General features: G+C 38.7%; 1 protein-coding gene across 14 annotated transcripts in view; it reads right to left on the reverse strand.

The window, feature by feature from the left end:
• LOC129639432 (late histone H2B.L4-like) overlaps positions 1-24,114 on the reverse strand; it is a 94,512-nt gene that overhangs the window by 46,822 nt on the left and 23,576 nt on the right. For 3 of the 14 annotated variants that reach the window (XR_008708406.1, XR_008708405.1, XR_008708408.1), the window contains exons 2-3: positions 21,905-22,055; positions 19,591-19,651 (exon numbers count right to left, since the gene is read on the reverse strand). The exons of 3 other annotated variants lie outside the window; for them this stretch is intronic. The gene's annotated coding sequence lies outside the window, so the exon portion shown is untranslated. Of the gene's footprint in view, positions 1-6,901; positions 6,990-8,307; positions 8,527-19,590; positions 19,652-21,904; positions 22,056-24,114 lie in introns of those variants that run through there. 8 more of the 14 variants (XR_008708403.1, XR_008708401.1, XR_008708410.1 and 5 more) reach the window with 4 other exon arrangements.

Consider the following 24,114-nt stretch of genomic DNA (forward strand, 5'->3'; position numbering starts at 1 on the left):
CTCTCATTGTAATCATCTTTGGAAAATACTATCTACTAAACCTTTGATCACAACTTTTCCTCTCTTTTATTTTTATCTAAGTACATGGTCTTTTCATACTATTAATGGAAAGGCAAAAGGGCAAAATAGTTGTCTGAGAAGATCTTACAAATAGCTGGGAAAAGAAGAGAAACGAAAGGCAAAGGAGAAAAGGAAAGATATACCCATCTGAATTGAGAGCTCCAAAGAATAGCAAGGAGAGATAAGAAAACCTTCCTCAGTGATCAATGCAAAGAAATAGAGGAAAGCAATAGAATAGGAAAGACGAGAGATCTCTTCAAGAAAATTAGACATACCAAGGGAACATTTCTTGCAAAGATGGGCTCAATAAAGGAGAGAAATTGTATGGACCTTGCAAAAGCAAAAGATAATAAGAGGCGGCAGCAAGAATACACAGAAGAACTATACAAAAAAGATCTTCATGACCCAGATAACCACGATGGTGTGATCACTCACCTAGAGCCAGACATCCTGGAATGTGAAGTCAAGTGGGCCTTAAGCAGCATCTCTATGAACAAAGCTAGTGGAGGTAATGGAATTGCAATTGAGCTATTTCAAATCCTGAAATATGATGCTGTGAAAGTGCTGCACTCAATATGCCAGCAAATTTGGAGAACTCAGCAGTGGAAATTTGGAAAACTCCACAGGACTGGAAAAGGTAAGTTTTCATTCCAATCCCAAGACAGGCAATGCCAAAGAATGTTCAAACTACCGCACAATTGCACTCATCTCACACACTAGCAAAGTAATGCTCAAAATCCTCCAAAAGTAATGCCAGGCTTCAACAGTACATGAACCATGAACTTTCTGATATTCAAGCTGGATTTAGAAAAGATATTCTGATATTCAAGCTGGATTTAGAAAAGATAGAAGAACCAGAGATCAAATTACCAATATCCGTTGGATCATAGAAAAGGCAAGAGAGTTCCAGAAAAACATCCACTTCTGCTTTAATGATTATGCCAAAGCCTTTGACTGTGTGGATCACAAACTGTGGAAAATTCTTAAAGAGACAGGAATACCAGACTACATTACCTACCTCCTGAGAAAGAGGGATGGGATGGAGAGGGAGGTGGGAGGGGGGCTCAAGATGGGGAACACATGTATACCCATGGCTGATTCATGTCAATGTATGGCAAAACCACTACAATATTGTAAAGTAAGTAGTCTCCAATTAAAATAAATTAATTTTAAAAAATAAATAAATAAAATAAAAAAAAAAAGAAGCAAAAGTTAGAACTGGACATGGAACAACAGAGTAGTTACAAATTGGGAAAGGAGTATGTCAAGGCTGTATATTGTCACCCTGCTTATTTAACTTATATGCAGAGTACATCATGTGAAATGCCAGGCTGGATGAAGCACAAGCTGGAATCAGGATTGCCTGGAGAAATATCAATAACCTCAGATATGCAGATGACACTACCCTTATGGCAGAAAGTGAGGAACTAAAGAGCCTCTTGATGAAAGTGAAAGAGGGGAGTGAAAAAGTTGGCTTAAAGCTCAACATTCAGAAAACTAAGATCATGTCATCCAGTCCTATCACTTCATGGCCAATAGATGGGGAAACAATGGAAACAGTGAGACTTTATTTTTTCAGGCTCCAAAATCACTGCCGTTGGTGACTGCAGTCATGAAAGTAAAAGACGCTTGCTCCTTGGAAGAAAAGCTATGATCAGCCTAGACAGCATATTAAAAAGCAGAGACATTACTTTGCTGACAAAGATCCACCTAGTCAAAGCTATGGTTTTTCCAGTAGTCATGTATGGATGTGAGAGTTGGACTATAAAGAAAGCTGAGAGCCAAAGAATTGATGCTTTTGAACTGTGGTGTTGGAGAAGACTTTTGAGAGTCCCTTGGACAGCAAGGAGGTCCAACCAGTCCATCCTAAAGGAAATCAGTCCTGAATATTCATTGGAAAGACTGATGCTAAAGCTGAAACTCCAATACTTTGGCCACCTGATGCGAAGAACCAACTCTTTTGAAAAGACCCTGATGTTGGGAAAGATTGAAGGCAGGAGGAAAAGGGGATTACAGAGGATAAGATGGTTGGATGGCATCATTGATCGATGCACATGAGTTTGAGTAAGCCCCAGGAGTTGGTCACGGACAGGAAAGCCTGGTGTGGTGCAGTCCATGGGGTCACAAATAGTCGGACACAACTGAGCGACTGAACTGAGTATACTTTTAATTTCTCCTTTGTCTAGTAAAAAAAAAGAGAAAGGGCAATAAAATGAGTTTTTCACATTCATAAATTCATACCCCAAAGACCCTTCCCTTTGAAGAAATGGACTATAAATTTATTTACTGAAATGTTATGTTGCTAGATACTTCAGTTAGGAATTCTTCGTTTCAGATTAGTGGAATACCAACTAAAGGTAGCTTAAGAAAATAAAAAAAAGAGATATTATAATGAGGATAAGGGAGTGTTTCAGAGCACAAAGGGATAGTAATATAACCAGGTTTTAAGAAGAAACTAAAATAAATACTTTAATATCACCTAGTTGCTTATTATCCTCTGCTCCTTTTATCCACATCAAAAAAAACATGCCAACCTCAATCCTCAGGATTCTGTGTTCTTGTCTAGTCACCCAGAAACAAACTGATTTTCTTGTCATCTCCATATCCAAATTGGTTCAGGTCATCCTTGGTTTAATAAGAAGCCTATGTTGGAGCTGGGGTTGCAATACATCTGACAGGTTCAGCTACAATCATATAGTTCAAACAGGGTTTAATCCTTCAAAAAGGCATGCTGGGGATTTAATCTAATATCTACTAAATCAAGACTGAGGAAATTACAAAGAGTTGATACTATGCATAGATAGAGTAAGAAATTGATTTAAAAACTAGTAAAAGGCCTTTTTTTTGCATGCATGCTTAGTTGTGTCTGACTCTTTGCAACCTTTGGACTGCAGACCACCAGGCTCCTCTGTCCATGGGAGTTTTTCTAGGCAAGAACACTGGGGTGGGTTACCATTTCCTTATCAAGGGGATCTTCCCAACCCAGGGATCGAACCTATGTCTCCTGCATTGCCGGTGAATTCTTTACCTGCTGAGCCATTGAGGAAGCCCTATCAGGTCCAAATATCTCTCCCAATAATCTATCAAAATGTTACTCTCTTCCTTCTCATGTTATCATACTTATTTTGGAGAATAAAGGGAAGCCAGCTCAACATATTTTAGCAAATGTGTGATCCTCAGATAAAGTGGTTGCATATTGTGTCAAACCATGGCCAGAATAGTGTATTGGAGGGCCTTGACATATTGGTATCTCACAGTCAGCTGTGAGATATCATAAGTAATATAGGGGATTAAACATTTCTAAAGTTTAATTTTTTTAATTAAAAAAAGCATAGTTAATTTACAATTTTGTGTAAGTTTCAAGTGTATAGCAAAGTGATTCAGCTATACATATATATGTGTATTATATATACACATATCCTTTTTCAGATTCTTTTCCATTATAGGTTATTATAAGATATTGAGTTTAGTTCCCTGTGCTATACAGTAGGTCCTTGTTGTTTATTGTGGTGGTGGTTCTGACTCTTGTGACCCCATGGACTCTGGCCTGCCAGGCTCCTCTTTCTGTGGGATTCTCCAGGCAAGAATACTGAAGTGGGTTGCCATTTCCTTCTCCAGGGGATCTTCCTGACCCAGGAATTGAACCCAGGCCTCCTGCATTGCAGGCAGATTCTTTACTGATTGAGCTATGAAGGAAGCCTTGTTGTTTATTAAAAGATCTATTTAAAAACTAAAATAAAAACAGAGCACTTTCAAGGATAGTCCTATAACATCATCACTTCTACTTCTTCCCACTTGGATATGCTTTCTTGAGTGGTCAAGAATTACTCATTGCACAACAGGAATGGTAGAAATGCTGGTATGTGATGAGAGTTGTTTCATTTATGGGAATGTCATCACACATAGGCATTGCTGTAGTGAGAAGTTTGGAAATCCCTGCATTAAGAATCCTGAAGAGCTTGAGAGAAGATTCAGGATAGATCAATTTCCATTCGATTGTGGAGATTGGAGAAATGTAGCCAGGAAAGCCCTGGGGAGGCTCTAGGGGAGGGGTGGGTGAGCCACTGTATCTTGGACAGGGAGGAGAGAACTAGAACAGGTGCCTGGAGAGAGAAGCCTGCTACAAAAGATGTGAGGTACTGACAAAGGGAGAAGAAGGCAGGGTACTCGAGAGAAGTTTCATATGTCCCATCATCTTATCCCTGACAAGCCCTGTTTATGCAACCTTGTTATTTTACAGCTAAGATATTTTCATCAGGACAAACTTTCACAGAATGAGATTCAACCTTCCCCATTAACAAATTTATCAAAGCATTCAAGAGCCACACGCACAAGGCCCACAAGCTTGTCTCCAACACTTGGCAATCTGTATTGAACTTGAAAAAAAAAATAGGATTCAATATCTGTGCCAATTAGCAACCAAGAAAATAAATGTACAAATAAATGGCAGAAAGGGGATCACCATAGTCTATTTCTGTAGGGAAGTGGATTAATAAGTGCCCACAAAGTGGATCCACTAAGTACCTGGATGAGTAAGGGAGATATTTTCTGTCCTTTATGTTTCTAGTTTTGTGGTTGTTGCCCTTCGAAGGAATACTCACATTGTTAAAATGAAAAAGAAAAAAACATCTTACAAAGTCCCAATTTAGGTATGCTGCCACCAGGTGGTGGTAGTATGGCACAAACCCATAGTCCAAGCAATAAGGCCCGAACTCTAAACAGGTGTTTTAGGAAAAAGATTAGCACACTATATCCATAATCTATTGAAAAAAAGAGAGTATTTTTTAAATGACAAAAAAAGCTTTGCTTAAATCTATAAAAAGATAATTTAGCTCTTAAGATTTCCTTTTGTTTTAGTTTTGTCTTTTAAAAGAAATATATGCCTATGTACAATTTGGTGTCAGTTTTACTAATCTTTAATTTTATGATCTCGTACCGAATTACATTCAAAAAGTCATCCTATGGGTTTGGCCCCACTGCAACGAGGCTAAAGTAGAGGTCAAAATAACCTCAAGTGCTTTGTCTTTTAGTAGGCAGCCAATTCACCTTGCCTGGCTAGTCTGAAATAAGTTCCTTCTATCTCTCCACCTTATAAAAGCCCTACTTCAATAGAATGGGAAAGCCTAGAGATCTCTTCAAGAAAATTAGACATACCAAGGGAACATTTCTTGCAAAAATGGGCTCAATAAAGGACAGAAATGTTATGGACCTTACAAAAGCAGAAGATATTAAGAAGACGTGGCAATAATACACAGAAGAACTATACAAAAAAGATCTTCATGACCCAGATAATCATAATGGTGTGATCACTCACCTAGAGCCAGACATCCTGGAATGCAAAGTCAAGTGGGCCTTAGGAAGCATCACTATGAACAAAGCTAGTGAAGGTGATGGAATTGCAGTTGAGCTATTTCAAATCTTGAAAGATGATGCTGTGAAAGTGCTGCACTCAATATGCCAGCAAATTTGGAAAACTCAGCAGGGCCACAGGACTGGAAAAGGTCAGTTTTCATTCCAATCCCTAAGAAAGGCAATGCCAAGGAATGTTCAAACTACCGCACAATTGCACTCATCTCACATGCTAGCAAAGTAATGATTAAATTCTCCAAGCCAGGCTTCAACAATATGTGAACCATGAATTTCCAGATGTTCAAGCTGGTGTTAGAAAAGGCGGGGAACCAGAGATCAAATTGCCAACATCTACTGGATCATCGAAAGAGCAAGAGAGTTCCAGAAAAACATCTATTTCTGCTTTAGTGATTATGCCAAAGCTTTTGAGTGTGTGGATCACAACTGTGGAAAATTCTTGGGAATACCAGACCACCTGACCTACCTCTTAAGAAATATGTGTGCAGGTCAGGAAGCAACAGTTAGAACTGGACATGGAACAACAGACTGGTTCCAAATAGGAAAAGGAGTACTTCAAGGCTGTATATTGTCACCATGCTTATTTAACTTATATGCAGAGTATATCATGAGAAACACTGGGCTGGAAGAAGCACAAGCTAGAATCAAGACTGACAGGAGAAATATCAATAACCTCAGATATGCAGATGACACCACCCTTATGGCAGAAAGTGAAGAAGAACTAAAGAGCCTCTTGATGAAAGTGAAAGAGGAGAGTGAAAAAGTTGGCTTAAAGCTCAACATTCAGAAAACGAAGATCATGGCATCTGGTCCCATCACTTCATGTGAAACAGATGGGGAAACAGTGGAAACAGTGTCAGACTATTTTTTGGGGCTCCAAAATCACTGCAGATGGTGACTGCAGCCATGAAATTAAAAGACACTTACTCCTTGGAAGAAAAGTTATGACCAACCTAGACAGCATATTAAAAAGCAGAGACATTACTTTGCCAACAAAGGTCCGTCTAGTCAAGGCTATGGTTTTTCCAGTGGTCATGTAGGATGTGAGAGTTGGACTGTGAAGAAGGCTGAGCACTGAAGAACTGATGCTTTTGCACTGTGGTGTTGGAGAAGACTCTTGAGAGTCCCTTGGACTGTAAGGAGATCCAACCAGTCCATCCTAAAGGAAATCAATCCTGAATGTTCATTGGAAGGACTGATGTTGAAGCTGAAACTCCAATACTTTGGTCAGCTGGTACGAAGAACTGACTATTTTGAAAAGAGCCTGATGTTGGGAAAGATTGAAGGCAGTAGGAGAAGGGGACACAGAGGATGAGATGGTTAGATGGTATCACCGACTCAATGGAAATGAGTTTGATCAACCCCAGGAGTTGGTGATGGACAGGGAAGCCTGGCGTGCTGTGGTTCATGGGGTGGAAGAGTCGGACACAACTGAGCAAAGGAACTGAACTGAACCCAAAGAAGAGAAAGTCACCTTGGTATTTGGAGCAACAGCTTGTCCTCTTCACCATGTTATTTGCCATATTTCCCCGGTAACATTTATTTTTTCTCTCTCTTTCTCTCTTGATGGGAAAAGAAGGGAGGAATACATTATATATGCTATAAATATATATATGTAAGTTAGAATTTATAAAATAACATTGTATTTCCACCTATTTAATGGACTATTTAACTGCTTTGATTAAAACTTCAGGGTGGGACGAATTGAGAGAATAGCATGGAAACATATACATTACCATATGTAAAATAGATAGCAAGGGGGAATTTGCTCTCTGACACAGGGAGCTCAACCTAGTGCTCTGTGACAACCAAGAGGAGTGAGATGGGGAGGGAGATGGGAAGGGAGTTCAGGGGGAAGGGAACGTATGTATACCTGTGGCTGATTCATGTTGATGTATGGCAGAAACCAACAAAATATTGTAAAGCAATTATCCTCCAATTTAAAAAAAACAGACAAACAAACTACAGGTTCCTTGGTTTATAGAAAAGTTCTCTCATTTTGCTTTTAGCTATTCAGCATAATGCTCTTAGCTATTTTTTTTTTTTTTCAGGATAGTGGCCAGTATGATTTTCCAAAACTGAATTTTTAAAAGGCCAGTATTTGATGCATAAAACACAGCATTAGGCATTAAAAAATAGATTGGCAGGAAAAAATTATATTATCTCATGTGTCCAAGACTTATGGTTGGAGTATATGAGATTAAGATCATCCTCATCACCATCCATCATTCTCTGTTATTTCTTGAGCAATTAGTACCCACCAGGTTCCATGCTGGAGAAGGCAATGGCATCCCACTCCAGTACTCTTGCCTGGAAAATCCCATGGATGGAGGAGCCTGGAAGGCTGCAGTCCATGGGGTCGCTGAGGGTCAGACACGACTGAGCGACTTCACTTTCACTTTTCATTTTTCACTTTCATGCATTGGAGAAGGAAATGGCAACCCACTGCAGTGTTCTTGCCTGGAGAATCCCAGGGATGGGGGAGCCTGGTGGGCTGCTGTCTATGGGGTCGCACAGAGTCAGACACGACTGAAGTGACTTAGCAGCAGCAGCAGGTTCCATGCTAGGTGCTGCTTACTTTTGTTACAGCAGAACTCAGCCCAAGATATCCTGTTGTTCACAATGCCCTGTCAGCCACAACCTTCTTCGTGTTTCAGACCTCATGCAGTGTACTTTCACTACAGCTTTCCATGACCGAGAACAGATGTTATTATAAAGATCCCCCAAAGGCAAATCAGAAGAATCACTCTTTATACTGTAGTGCATAGTGGCACATTCAGGATTCTAGAATTGGCCATGGGAAGTTCTGTTTGGGGTGAATCAAACTTATCTGGAGCCTTGGTTTCATGGCCCTATTTTTTTTTTTTTGCCATTTTTCTGTATATGTTGTACAGGCAATTTATGTAAAATGCCCTTCTTTCCTCATGTGACATTTGTTTCAAAGACCATTTCTCACTGTGGCATAACATAGTGACCAGCATGATGGTGTGATGTACATCTTGCGGGTACTGATCTGAACACCGTGGACCTTTTGCAGCGAGTTTATCCCAAAGCAATGGCTTTTGCCATCAGACATTTATCTGTTCTTCCTGGGTAGCTCTGCAAGAGATGATACTATTATGATAAAGAAAATATATCCATAAGTTTCAGCACAAGTCACTTAGCAGGATGACAGGTGTTATCTGGGCCTTGTTCTCTGTCTTTGGGGGTTTTGATGATCAAATCAAAGCAAAGTGAAGCTTGAGAAATTCAACTGAGCAATTGCTACAGAATTTCTTGCCTGAACCAGTTTTTCAGTCATCAACCTTTGGAAACTTAGTTCTTTTGTTTTTGTCACCAAAAAGTATTATAGTATGGAGAGTTATATTCAATTTTTAAAAGTATTTAAAAAAATGATCACAGATCTTATAAGTTACAATCTTTGAATGTCAACTTAGGCTATTGCTGAAAAGAAGATAAGCAATAGAATTCAAGAATCTAGTCAGAATTAGTTCTAGCAAATGTACACTTCACCAACCCTCAACACTACCCACCTCCAACTCTTGGTATGACTACATAGAGGTGGGGATAAAATTGCACATATAACTAAACTTTTGAAAAATTTCCTACATATCAGCTCACTTATGGGAACCAACATCTTTAATAGGTCCATGAACATGACAGCAAAGTCACACCTATTTTTGACTCTGACATAAAGAGCTAAATAGAATAGCCAATGAGTATCAATTGCACAATGAATTATGTTGGAAATACTGTGCATTCTCTGAGTCTTACATGGACTAACAACTCTTTTGAATTAAGTACAATATTGTACCTCAAGGGTTAGCATAACATATACGATTTCTTTCAAAATAGACTACCATTACTGCAAATGATTTTGGATATTCCATGAAAAGTAGTTTACTTCTGCCTGAAGTTAGAGCTTTACCTACTGATTGTTAAGACCTGTTGGATTTCATATGGTTGATTTCTGGGGCTCTTGATGAATACTCGTTCCTACACACTCTCTGACAACTCCAATAATTTTAGGCAAATAGTGGCAGTACTAGTTCATGTTTTTCATCTTGAATTTTAGGTTATGTGTAAGAACATGGGGCTCAGCTTGGTGTTTAATTATACTCTTTACTTAAGCAACCAACCTAATATCCACAACATCAAAGCATAGTGGCAAATCACAAACTGGACTCATTTTAATGTATTATAGTCTATGTCAGAGATCTAGCCAGTAGAGTTTATGGGTAAGGAATCAAACAGACCACTGTAGAATGAGAAAATAAAAATTCTGCAGCTTTAGGGACAAAAAGAATTGGAACTATAGAAGACACATGGGGTAAGATGCAAAGACATATAGGGCTCTTAACAGATTTATTTCTTCCACAGTCTGAAGTAGGCAAAGAAAAGAAAAATGATCTGATCCAACACCACAGTACCTGAGGGCAGGTGTAGTACTTGAGGGTTGTTAAGGTAGAGCTTGTTGGTGACATTTTGAAAATTATTTAAGATACAAATAAATTAAAATTGAAGTAACTTCAAAAGAATGCAATTAGAGCAGCATTAACATTTGTTCTTGCTTTCTCTCTCTCAATCTAAAGTGTTTTATTTTAATACAGACAAAAATTCAATGCAATATGAGAATCACTTAATTCTATCTAGTATCATTTATTATACAAAGGATTTGGCTACCTTTCCTTATCCAGGAATTATTGTCTCACTGTGTACCACCACTACACAGTGGATAGGATGGCAGATGTTACCATGGAAGCTTGGGATTTGCAGAAATTTCTCACAAAAGAGAAAAATGGGTTAGAGATTTGGGGAAGGAAGTGTTTCATATATTATTTGTACCTGAAAAATCAATGATGTTCCACAAAAACACAAAAGAATGGCAAGTAGGATTTCAAATTAAAGATGGCAGATTGCAAAAAAATATAGCCTTTGATATCTCCTAAAAGCTAAAGTGATATTTTAAAAGGCATAAATATCCCCTGGAGAAGGGAAAGGCTACCCACTCCAGTATTCTAGCCTAGAGAATTCCATGGACTATACCCATGGGGTTGCAAAGTGTTGGCACAACTGAGCGACTTTCACTTTCTTTCTTTTACTATGGTCAAAAGTAAACATGAATGGTTCCCAGAGCAGTAAATTTTGAGAAGCTGGAAAGCTTATGAGTAAGTAATACTTGATCTAGAAACCCCAAGAAAACCTAGTCCTAAACTGACAATGGAGAAAGAGAAACAATGAACTTGCATTGTCAAATTGTACATTAAAAAACAGATCTAATAAATCCCCTTTTCTTCTCCATGTACTGGAAAACCAGTCTTTCCATACCTTGACAGAAGATTAGGAATTTATATTCTGTAGAGGGTAAAATAGAGGCTCTGGGCAGGGGTCACCAGTCACAATTTATGGTTGCATACTATACTGAAAACAGAAGCATTAGTTAAATATTGAGAACCCCAGTGCTCTCTTGCCACTCATTTCTCATGACATCATTATCCAGGCAGCAAATCTGAAGTGCTTTTTGGTGAATCTAACCAACATAACAGGAAGACCTAAAAAATACTGAAATGAAGGCTTCTCTAAAGAAATGACTCAGCCAGAATACCCTACAATGAAACATTGTAGGCTCAGAGTTTATAGCTAGCTTTTCAATTTCTCATCCTTCAACATAAACAGAGAGCAAATGATGACCAGAGATTTGAGGAAAGTCTCATATGAATGACAGAGACCAAAACAACCAACAAACCCATATATAAAAGTTGAACAAAATGAATTGGGGAGAAAAAGACTATGCAGTTGAGATATATGATATAAAAAAAGATTCATGAAACAATAACAAACCTTAAACACATATACCATTTATAGATTAAGAAAGATATCTCAGAAATTTAAAAACATAGCAACAATGAAAACAATCAAAAGAGTAGAATGCTTTAAAGACAATGTCACTATAAATCTTTAGAATGTAGAGTAAAAAGACAAAGTGATAGGAAAGGGAGAGAAAGGATAAGTGGAATTAGAGAATCACATGAACTTGGGCAAACTCTGAGAGATGATGAGGGGCAGGGAGGCCTGGCATGCTGTAGTACATGGGGTCATAGAGTCAGACACAACTGGGTGACTGAAACAATATAAAAAGTCCAACATTAAAATATTAATGAGTTTCAGAAAAATAACAGAGAAAATGTAGTGAAGAAAATCAAAGTAATTATTCAAGAAAAAATCCCATTTCCAAAGACATCAATCTACAGATACTTAGGACAAAAAGAAGATCCTACTTGCTTTCAGAGAGAATGAACTGGATTTGGGATGGCAAAAATTTTCTCAGTTGCAATATTGGAAACCAGAAGGCAAAGAACAAACTTTCAATATGTTACAAAGAAAATATTTTCAACCTGGAATGCTATACATAACCAAACAAATGTGAAAACACATTTTCAAACTTGAAAAATCTCAAAAAATACCTCTCTTTCTCATGTATACTTTTCCAGAAAATAAATGGGACATATCTTCTACCAAAATGGAGGAATAAACCAAGGAGGAAGGCTGGTAATAAAAGTTACATGGGTTCCAACTTAGAAGAGAGGCGTAGGGAAATCCCAGAATGATGGTGACAGGCATATTCAGCATACTCTACTCTAAAGGCCATAGGAGATGTGTTTGCCAAGAACATGAAATTAGTAGAAAACTTGATGTATTCAAATGTATTAAAGGAGATTTTTGCATGGGAAGGAACATAAGCTAAGGGGGAAAAAAGATAACTATTAAGTTTGATTTAATCAAATGATGTAATTAGAGAAGGATGGGAAGATAGGAAGAGAGTATGCGTCTGTCTGTGAGAGGCTGAGGATGATGAAAAAGTTAAGTCTAAATTTCAACAGCAGGATATTACTAGATTACATCAAAAACTAAAATCTAACAAAGAAACAATATAGTCATATCATTTAGACCTGCAACGTCCAACAAAATAGGTACTGTCCATATGTGGATATGGAGCACCTGAAGTATGGCTAGACCAATTGAGGACTTGAATTTTTAAACTGATTAGTTTTTACCAATTAAAATTTAAAGATCTTAATAAACTCAGTTCAGTTATTAGAAAGCTTCTAAGTGTATCTAGAATAACATGGGTATGTGACTGTCCTTTTTCAATCTATAGGGAGCTTAAACACATATCAAACATTTCTAATGAAAATCTAACGTCCAAACAGAGATGTGCTGTAAATGTAAACTATGTACTGGATTTCAGAAGCTTAGTATGGAAAAAATGTAAACTTTTTTTTTTTTACATTGAATACATCTTGAAAGATAATATTTTGGCTGTAGTGGGTTAAATGAAAAAATTTTAACTTTTTAAATGTTTCTACTAGAACATTTACAACTGACATATGTGGTTCTAATATTTTTACTGGCCAATGCTGATTTAGATTAATGGCATTAAATCGAAAGAAATAAGCACTAAAATAAATGAAAGTTATCTCCAGGTAAAGAATCTGCCTGCAGTGTAGGAGACCTGTGTTCAATCCCTGGGTCAGGAAAAATCCCCTGAAGAAGGAAATGGCAACCCACTACAGTATTCTTCCCTGGAGAATCCTATGGGCAGAGGAGCCTGGTGGGCTATAGTCCATAGGGTCACAAAGAGTCAGACATGACTGAGCAACTAACACTTTTACTTCACTATCTCCACAGAGCAAGATATAGGATATAGGGAATGTCAAGGGCCACTGTTTTTCATATGTCATAGAATTATATTATAAAATTATGATTTTATTACTACAGAACTCTGTTTCATATTTGACTCTTTAATCTTTGTGTATGTATAATGTTGACAAAGAAAAAAAACAAGAAGGGAAAAGCAATTTCTCAATATTTTTGCAGCTTCACAGGACTACACCTATTTTCATTTACACTTGATGTTATTCTCTGGAGCCAGGGAAACATTGGAAATAATGTTTTTAAAAGAAACAGGATGCCAAGAAACTACCCATACTGACAGGCTGTGTGTCTACTCTGCCTTCTCAGTGTGTGCATCAGCTAGCAAACTGTGCTTTCTGTAATATTTTTTCCCCATAGGAATGAGATGAGGCTTAGGAACTAAAGGTACAAAAACATAATAAAAATTCAATTTTCCGGAGCATTCAAGCTGTATAAATAAACAAAACCCCATGATGATTTATCATTAAGGTCTGAAAAGTCCTTTATCATCTCCTCTAGTGTACCTACAGTCTACAGTCCCGTTCTGGGAAACCATGGCATATTCTTAAAAATCAGCTACTGTTGCTAATCAGGAAAGCAGCCAGCAACACAGACTCCGCCGCTCATGTGAAAAATAAGGTTGGATCTGAATAGTTTCTGGTCATCTTCAATACTACAGTAATTAGAAATGACTTTCTTGATTTTTCTTCAGTCTTATTAGGCGTTAGAACTCCCAAGAGAGAGAGGTGACAATTTGCAGTTCAGTTAACAGGCACGACAGTGCATTTGAAATAGCAGTCCCCTAGAGAATTATCAAGCACAGATGGTAAGGGGAACTGAAAAAATTCATCAGGGAAAATGGGGGAAAACATAAAAAAAAAAAAATCTCCTCTTGACTCTTCTCTACTTGCCAAACCTAGTTCCCATTGGAAAGTACCATTAAAGAGAAAGGCTTATCATTTTAGTGTGTATTTGCATTTGAAATAGATTTTATCTAAATCCCATTTACATTTTTTGTAATCATTTTCATATTTGACCTTTGTACATTCAGAGTATTTTAGTTCTTAAGAGGGACAAGAACAACTTAGAGGTTCTAAATGAGAACTAAGGAGATGACTAACAGTCAAAGGCTATTCAGGCTCGAGAAAGAGCTGGCAGAGGGGCAATTGAATGTTGGTCTTCAAAGAAACAATCAACTTGGGAATGCTGCAAACGAGGAACAGAGAAGCTATCAGAGAGATTTCTGATCAGCAAAGGTCATTAGCATTTGGAATATTTCACTACAGAGGTTCTTTCTTTTATAGCCTTCAGCAACACAATGAATGTGCATTTTGTAGGAGATTTAACATGGCTTTTGGGTTTCCCTGGTGACTCAGATGGTAAAGAGTCTGCCTGCAATGCAGGAGACCTGGGTTAGAATGATCCCATGGAGAAGGGAATGGCAACCCACTCCAGTATTCTTGCCTGGAGAATTCCATGGACAGAGGAGCCTGGTGGGCTACAGTCCTTTGGGTCACAAAGAGTCGGACACGACTGAGTGACTAACAGTTTTTAGTAAGTTAGGGAAATTAATCATATGGCTTTTCTTAAGGTCTTTTTCAGGCATAAGAGTTTCTAATCATTCCCCCATTTTAAATTTATTGAATACCTATCATAGGCCAAATACTGTGCTAGGCTCTGGAGATGACAACAGTGAACAAGAAAAACCATCTCCGTACCCCTGACGCTAATTTAATGATTCCACCATGCTCTGTGAAGGAGCTGGGCTATGTAATCTCTGATATTCTTTGAATTTGAAAATTCAAGAATAGATTGGCAAGATCATTTCTTGTCAATGGCAGAGGGAGAAGCATAATCCACAGTCAGTTCTGAAGCTAACCAATAGGTAGATTTTTTATTCACTGTAATTTCTTATTTTCTTGACTTCTTTGTCCAAAAAAGTCAATGTTTAGAAACTTGGCTATTTTTAAACTCTTCAGGTGTGACATTTAGAAAGCTAAGGGGACTGTATTTTCAAAAGCATTTAATGCTTATGAATTTATCCCCAAAGCCCGGAAGTATGTGGCTCTTGGAAGCCACTGACAAATATTTCTCAAAACCATCTCCTCAGCACTGGAAGAGTATTTGCATAAAGCAGACTTCTACAGTGACAGCACATGCTGTAGTTCCCGGGAACTATATCGCTCTTCAAACTCCTGCTTCTGATAAGGACTCTGTTGAAAACAGTTCAGAAGGAGGAAAGCAGACACGAGTGAATGCTAACAATCTGCTCAAGTAACTCAAAACAAGCAAGGCAGGATGTTACTTGTTCAGAAGTCAGACAGATGCCCCTGATGTTGTCTAGAGAGCAGAATTTTGGGGGGCATTCAGGTCACTTTTACTGTCTGCTCTGATAAGGCTGGTCCTCACCTTTTTCCTTTGTCTTCCTCACTGAGAACAGGAAATGAGATCAATGCAGAGCATACCCAATCATTGAGAGGTCTTGGGAAACCTGACATTGGGAACTTGGGAGAGAAACCAAGGTTTCCTGGTTCTATTCCTCATAAAATGCGCTGTATCCCAGATGGAAGCACAATGATATAAGAAACATGAGGCTGTCCTTCAGAGAGATCCTCTTCTAGGGAATGAATGTTCATGCAATAAGAGGCCCTTCTTTGGGTAAACAAATGCTATCCTGTCCTCTCTTTCTCTCAAAATCAAAGCAAAAATTCAGTTAATAATAACTGTCATAGATTTGCCTCCATCATATGTATATTGAGAAATTGTGCAAAGAAACCAGTCTACTAAGGGGTATTCAAGGAGAGGGTAGGGAACCCCATCCCCTTGTCAAACAAGGGACTCTTGGGTAGTGAGTAAAAACTTGTTAGCTCAGGAGCCAAATTGCTTGAGTTCAATTTTCAGTGTTGCCACTTATGAGTGTGCTACCTGGGACAAGATATCAAATCTCCAAGTGTCTCAGTTTCTTCGTTTTTAGAGCACAGATAATACTATGTTTTGGGTTGAATTGTCTCTCCCTTCCCTCAAAATTCATTAGACAAGGTTCTAACTTCCAGTACCTCAGGATGCAACTTTATTTGGAGATAAGATCTTTAAAGAGGTAATTAAGTTAAAATTAGGCCAATAGAATGTGGTCCTATTCCAATATGACTGTTGGCCTTAAAAGAAGAGGAGGAAACACCAGGGATGCACATGCATAGAGGAAAGGCAGCAAGAAGGTGGCCTTCAATAAGCCAAGGAGAGAGCTGCAGAGGAAACCAACACTGCCAGTATCTAGAACTCGGACTTCTAGTCTCCAGAACTTCAAGAAAATTAATTTCTATTGTTTTAGCCACCCACTCTCGTGTTTTGTCATGGGAGCCCTAACAAACTACTATGTAGTTCTTATTCTTGTAAGGGTGCTATGAGAATTAAATTAGTTAATCCATGTCAAATGCCCCGAATTAAGGCTGGCACATAGTTAACACTTGTGATGAGAAAAAGAACTTTTGAGGAAAAAAAACAACTTTTGTTTTTCTGATTTGCTGCACAGGAATTTTACAGTATGACAATCCTGTTAACACCCAGAGTCTGGACATTTTGATATGGACTTGAGTTTAGGATGGACGCCATAAGTTCCCTCTTTGCTTTTCCTATGCTTTAAAACAACCACACTTAAAACTAAGCCTGCAAAAAGATAGTGAGCACTGCCCCAAGAACCTTATAAGTAATAGGTACTTGCTGCCCTGCTCTCTGTCTCCTTCTGGCTTGTGACCTGAGTTGGAGGACTGCCCTTCCCCTGGCTCATTGTGCTGCCAACAACCCCCAACCCCGGATCTGCAAGCAATAATAAATCTTGCGATTTGACTTCCTTTGTGTTGACTTCCTTTGTGTGACTTCCTTTGTGTTTGTATTGATTGAAACTGTGCCTTCAATCAAACTGACCCCTTGGGTTTCAGGTCTCCAAAGTGAGAGGTAGGATGCAGAGGGAGCTCCTTGGCGCCCCCATGTGGTAGCTGGTGCCTCCTCATCCAGCAGGTCACAATCTGCATATTCTTCATGCAATACACCAGCTCTGACTTCTCAACATAACTGTACGTTAGCTGCTGCGTGGAACAACAAAAGGGGACTATCTTTGTTGTTGAGGATAATTCAAAGCCACCTGCACATTGGCCTCTGACCTTACTTGGGACAGGAGTCATGCCCCTTCCTGTTCATTTTGCTAAAGACTTGGATGAAAATCGACCCCAGATTCTGTCCTGAAGGGAATTCCAGATTCTAGGTATCCTAATAGGTATGTTGTGATTGACTCTCTGATGGGTATAGGAAGACACAGTTAACATTTCCTTAAAGAGATTATTTCACTAAGAAATTTGCTCTTTTTGTCCTAGGGTTGTGAATCATTCCTGTAAACGTTGGTTTAACTTTATTATGCACCATCACAAACTATCAGTTTGTAATAACACAAGTTTTATAGATTCTATATATCAGACACTGTTGAATATAAAAATGTAATGATTTGAGAACATGAGAATTAATTTTCTCTAGCTCTATTAGATTAGAAATGTCCTGGGCTAAGCAAAAAATAGGTTAGAGTTTTACAGGAGAGTATTCATTTTAATGAATGAGTATTGCTTATTATTCAGGAGCAAGTGATGCACACATTCAACTAACCTAATGAAGATGCTTTATACCTATTGTATTTGGCATTACTGATCCCTTATAACGGAGAAGGCAATGGCAACCCACTCTAGTACTCTTGCCTGGAAAATCCCATGGACAGAGGAGCCTGGTGGGCTGCAGTCCATGGGGTCGCTAAGAGTCAGACACGACTGAGCGACTTCACTTTCACTTTTCACTTTCATGCATTGGAGAAGGAAATGGAAACCCACTCCAATGTTGTTGCCTGGAGAGTCCCAGGGACAGGGGAGCCTGGTGGGCTGCCATCTCTGGGGTCGCACAGAGTCAGACACGACTGAAGCGACTTAGCAGCAGCAGATCCCTTATAATGCTTTCTTTCTAAAAACCATTATAATGGTTGCTTCCTACCCTTCTAGAAGTCTGAGAATGGGATAGTAAGCCCTGTTCTGATTTGAATAGCATAAAACAGTTGGCTGTCACCACATCTCCCTTTGGTCTTTAACCTGCCAAAGTATCTCAAAGATAGCATTGCTGGTAGAACTCTCTGTTTAAGTGCAAATAGACAACCTGGGCAAGTTATCATCACACTGAGTAACTTATTATCATTTCACCTCTATAAATCTCAGTTTCCTTACATGGACAAAGTGAAACCATGGATAAGCACACACTAATCTTTGTTGGACACTTATCAATGTAGTGAACTTTGTGCGCAATTTGCTGCATACATGAGCTCAACTAAATCCTCAAAATGATACCTTGAAGTAGATTTTATTATACTACCATATATAATTCATGTTCTACCGAAGAATTCACTACTATTGATCCTTGTATAAGGTGGATTTGAATGGTATAGGCCCACTCATATGCAGATGATTTTCAACAGTAAACACTACAGAACTACAAGATTTGTAGCTGGTTGAATCCGTAGATGTGAAAGAATGGTGGATATGGATGGCCGACTCTGTTATAGGCAGATTAACCCCCTGTGTTGTTCAAGAGTCCACTGTAATGCTTTCAGATGTAAAGAACAGACTTTTGGACTGTGTGGGAGAAGGCAAGGGTGGGATGATTTGAGAGTATAGCATTGAAACATGTATACTACCATATGTAAAATAGATGACCAGAGCAAGTTTGATGCATGAGGCAGGGCATTCAAAGCTGGTGCACTGGGACAACCCAGAGGGATGGGGTGGGGACAGAGGTGGGAGGGGGGCTCAGGACGGGAGGGACACATGTACATCCATGGCTGATTCATGCTGATGTATGGCAAAAACCACCACAATATTGTAAAGTAATTAGCCTCCAATTAAAATAAATAAATTAGTTTTAAAAAAGAGTCAACTGTAATATTTAAAGAGGTTAATGAACACGCCTGAGGTTCACACAGCTAGCAAATAGCACAGCTCCAGGAGTAGAATTCAATTCTTAGCTCAAAGCTTACCTCTTCAGTCTTCTTGAATCCTCTAAAGTAGTCAGCACCCTCCATGAGTCATTCTCTGTATCATCTTCCATCATTTTTTTTCTTTTCTTTATAGCATTGACCATCATCTAAAATTTGTATTCTTTTCTTTTCTTTGTCTTCTCCCCACCCCCAGTGGAATGTAAGCTCCAAGAGAACAGGGAGCTTGCCTGTTTCATGTCCCCAGTGTCTATAACAGTGCCTGACACAGAGTAGGATGGAATATTTGTTGAATGAATTGATGCATGCCTAAAGAGGAAGCTGTGTTGTAAACTGGAAAACTCAAGTTTAATGGCAAAGCATTGTCATTATTACCTGAGTTTGGTTAATCATAAGAGCTGGACCTGGGAAAATCTAGAGAATGTATTAGAGAAAGGGGTCAGGTGCCATACCATAGTGGGTAATCCAAGTAGAATTTTGCAGGCAGGGGCAAGAGGCCTCCTAAGAGAAGTGCTGAAAAAAAAATATTTGACAATACTTCAATTTTACCCATGAAATGTGCAAAGCATTCTTAGAAGTACTTTTACTTTGGTGAAAAATGTAATTATGGGACAAACCATAACCTCTCTGAACCTCAGAAACCATTTAATTAGGGGAAAATACCTGCCCTGCAGAAGTTCACAGAATCAATATAAAGATCAAATGAGATAATGCATACAAAAGTGCTTTGTAAAATTTAAAGTCTTGTGATACAATGGTAAGGTGGTATTAGGATGTCAATTTGATCTACTTGTTTCCATTTCAAATGGCTAACATACAATTTATTTCCTGGAAAGTCTTTCCATAATAATATGATTATGGAAATTCTCCAAGCACTATAGGCTTATTGCATCAAACTCAGAGCTAGAAACCATGGTGTTTGCAAAGTACAAGTGTAAGAGACCTTGGTATCTCTGTGTGCATTTAGTCACTCAGTCATGTCTGACTTTTTGCAACCCCATGGACTGGAGCCTGCTCGGCTCCTCTGTCCATTTGGATTCTCCAGGCAAGAATACTGAAGTGGGTTGCCATGCCCTTCTCCAGGGGATCTTCTTGACCCAGGAATTGAACCTGGGTCTCCTGCATTACAGGTGGATTCTTTATCAGCTGAGCTACCAGGGGATCTGAAAAGACTGTGGGGTGGATAGCCTAGAGTGGAAGGCAGACTTACTTTTCATTGTAAGTTTTTTACTGTTTTTTTTTTTTTTTTTACTGTTAGAGATTTTATTCAAAAAATTAACCATTTACAAAATACCTAAAAGGAAACAAATGAAACCAAAGAGGAGCAGATTTTACAGTACCAAAATACATCTCTTTGTCTTGAGGATTACTTGGAGATAAAGGCAAGCAAAATCCATCTGATTCAGGAAAAGCTTACTGCCTCCTCAACATGAAAAGGGAGTCTGGACCAGGAAGACAGCCCGCACTAGAGGTACATTTTTACCTAAGAAACTTATCTGCACAACAGAGTAAACTTTGTCTTCCAAACATCTTTTCTGCCTTCCTGTGAATGGCTTTCCTCCCCTTTGCATCCCCAGACCCCAATAACCTGTCCTTAGCTCAGGATGTTATGTAAACCTCAATTGCCTAGCTGCTCTTTGGGTCTCATTTTTAATGGGGCTTCTGTATATATAAAATGGGTTTGTTTCTCTCCTGTTAATTGGTCTTATATCAATTTAACTACTAGACCAGCCAAAGAACCTAGAGGAGAAGAAGGAAAAAAATTTTCCACACCTTCAAAACAAAGAAGAAATAAGATTACATATGAATATGATTGTGGTTATCTAAACCAAAAAGCTTTCAACTGAAAGGAGGTATCAACTCTATGTTTTCATCTGAGTGCTTCCTCCATGCTTGTTTTCTCCCTGGTGGTTATAGTATTGGTTGTAGGGCAGCTGCCTCATTCAGAATTTCCCCTTCTCTGAAAATGACCCTGAATATAAAGTAATCATTCTGTCTCCTACCCAAAGCTGATTGCATTTAGTGGTAGATATTAAAACTGAGACACACTGCTCTAGGAGGATTCATGAAATATACCTCATATTTCTATGTAGCTAACAATTCCTGGATAGCTTGAGTTTGTTCTTCACTAATTCCAAGAAACATTCTAGTGACATTTCAAAAACTCACCCCCTTCAGTGTCCACTATTTAAACTAGCTTCAGGTCAGTGGGTGTATTGTTTGTTTCTAAAGTCCCCCAGGTGATCCCAATATTAAAATTAAATACAATATGGAGAGCAGACTTGAGAATTTCTTGAGCAGACAAACCATCTAAACTACATAAACAAAACTAAATCTATCTTACTTCATGAACATAAATGAAACTTAGGCTATTTATTGTAAATGTCTCTGACAATCATAAAAGAAACTCAAGTCATCTTCTTAAAAATGGTATGAGATAATCACTTTTAACCAATTCTCCCTCCCCTGTCTGGAAACCTCCAATGTAGTAACCAATCATTGTAAAGGATAAACAACTTGTTCATTTTCACTTTATGAGCCATTCTGTAACTTCATGCCCCTGAGCTTCATACCAGCCTTTTAACTTGAAAGCTCTCAGTTTGTGAAATATTCTTATATGTATAATAAATTCTTACTAAATACTATGTATTGATTTGGTAGTTCTAATTTAGCTCTTTCTGGATTTTGGACACCAATATGCATTCAAGGCTGAGAACAGTTATATTACTCCAATTTTAGGCAAGGTTTAACTTGCATGTGACTCACCTGAAGATCTGGTTAAATTGAACATTCTCATTCAGTAGGTCTGTCTGTGGTGGGGCCCAAGATACTTTGCTTCCAATAATTCCCCAGATGATGTCAATGCTACTACTTTAGAATGACATTTGAGTAGCAAAGCTCTGCATGGTTTCTGTGGCTTGAAACCAAAAGAACCTTAATTTAATATAGTATCTTTTCTCAAATTGCAACCCCATTCTGTAAGGCCTTCCTGCTTTTCAGATCCTGCTCATCATTTGAGTCAATTATAACCCTATTTCCTTGATGAAGTCTTCCTTAAAACATTACAGCTTCCTCTTTCCTTGTTGATGGCCCATTGATCGTACAGCTTCCGTTACATAATATGACATTCAATTGTCTTCGACATCCCACTTACAAATGGTAGCCCATATACAACTATTTCCTGTGTAAATCTCATCTCTCCAATATGTGTGTATATGTGTACAATAATATAAATGTAAAACACATAAATATTATATATATTATATATATATATATATATATATATATATATATATATATATATATACACTCAACCCACCATGACCTCTAGTCCAGTAGTGAGAACTGGGCAGATGTTTAATTAATATTTGTAGAATTGAAGGTGTATGAAAAAGGAAAGTGTAACCACCACCGCTGCATGATCAGTCACTTCAGTCATGTCTGACTCTCTGTGACTCTATTGACTATAGCCTGTCAGGCTCCTCTGTCCATGGGACTCTCCAGGCAAGAATACTGGAGTGGGTAGTCATTCCCTCCTCCAGGGGATCTTCCCGACCCAGAGACTGAACCCGTGTGTCCTGTGTCTCCTGCACTGCAGGCAAATTCTTTTACTGATGGATCACTGGGGAAGCCTCCAACCACCACCATTAACTAGCCCCCCCCAAAAAAAAATCAGAAGAGATCATAAACCAAAATAGTAGAGTGACCTAATGTGGCTTATAGCCCTGGATCCCAGAGGATAGATATTGAATACATTTACATAGAGTTTGGGTAAGGATAGTGGTTCATTGCTTAGGAAATGAAGATGGATCTGGCCATGAATATGCTCAGGTCATGTGTGCAGAGCCCCAGTGCCTCACATATCCCAGAGGTCCTTTGACAAGGGCACTGAATCAGCCAGTCCCTGGCTCAGTGGTTTGCTTTAAACCAAGAGAGGAAGGGGAAGAGAAGGAAAAGATTAGAGAATGCTGAAATTGAAAGCTACTGCAGAGATAATCTTTTTCAAACCTTCTCATTTTAAGGATAAGGAGGCTGAGGCTCATAAATACCCAGGTTAGAGATGAACAAATCTTACCCTAGAACTCAGGTCTCTATTTGTAGGACAATGCTGTCCCATGGTTCGAACTGATCTGGTAAAAATTCTTAATCTATATAAGAACCTCTGCATGCATGCTAAATTGCTTCAGTTGTATCTGATTCTTTGTGACCCTGTGGACTATAGCCTGCCAGGCTCCTCTGTCCATGGGATTCTCTAGGCAAGAATACTTGAGTGGGTTGTCATACCTCCTTCAGGGGAATCTTCCCAACCCAGGGATCCAACCCACATTTCATATCTCCTGCATTGGCAGGCAGGTTCTTTACCACTAGCACCACCTGGGAAGCCCATAAGAATCCCTAGTGTCATACTATCCCCTGTGTTGTTTTTGTCAGGGATGGGAAACTTTGGCATCTTAGTGAAAGAGGCATGATATGGCAAAGGTTGCCAGGCCCTGCGATGTTTGGATAAGAGAGGGCTGCACAAATGAATGTGGTCTACTGAACACTACCTTCTTTCTTCTGAGTCCAATTCTCTTTGGTCGCAGTGGAGCCCCATGATCTTAAATGGATTTAATTCAACATAACTCTTTTGCTATCCTCTATTTTGGTATGAATAGATTACAGGTTTTCCCCAGGATGAAATGTTAGATAAATGAAAAATGAAATGAGCAAACTCTTCTTGAATGTTGACTCCTTTCTTCTGGGGACCCCTACAGACTATTCACCATGCTCTTTGCAGTGTAAAGTTAAGTGGGGTTTAACTAAAATGGGTACTAAAGCCTGATTCCACGTTATGACTCAAAGAAATCTCAGAGCAACTGATTCCACTCTCTCCTGAAACAGGTATATAGAGCCCTTCCAGAAAATGTCTGTGGTTAACAAAAACAAAAAAGTAACAAAAAACATTTTTATTTGTAGATTCATTTCCAAGTGTGGAG

The sequence above is a fragment of the Bubalus kerabau genome, chromosome X (assembly GCF_029407905.1).
Source record: "Bubalus kerabau isolate K-KA32 ecotype Philippines breed swamp buffalo chromosome X, PCC_UOA_SB_1v2, whole genome shotgun sequence".
Classification (NCBI taxonomy): Eukaryota; Metazoa; Chordata; class Mammalia; order Artiodactyla; family Bovidae; genus Bubalus; species Bubalus kerabau.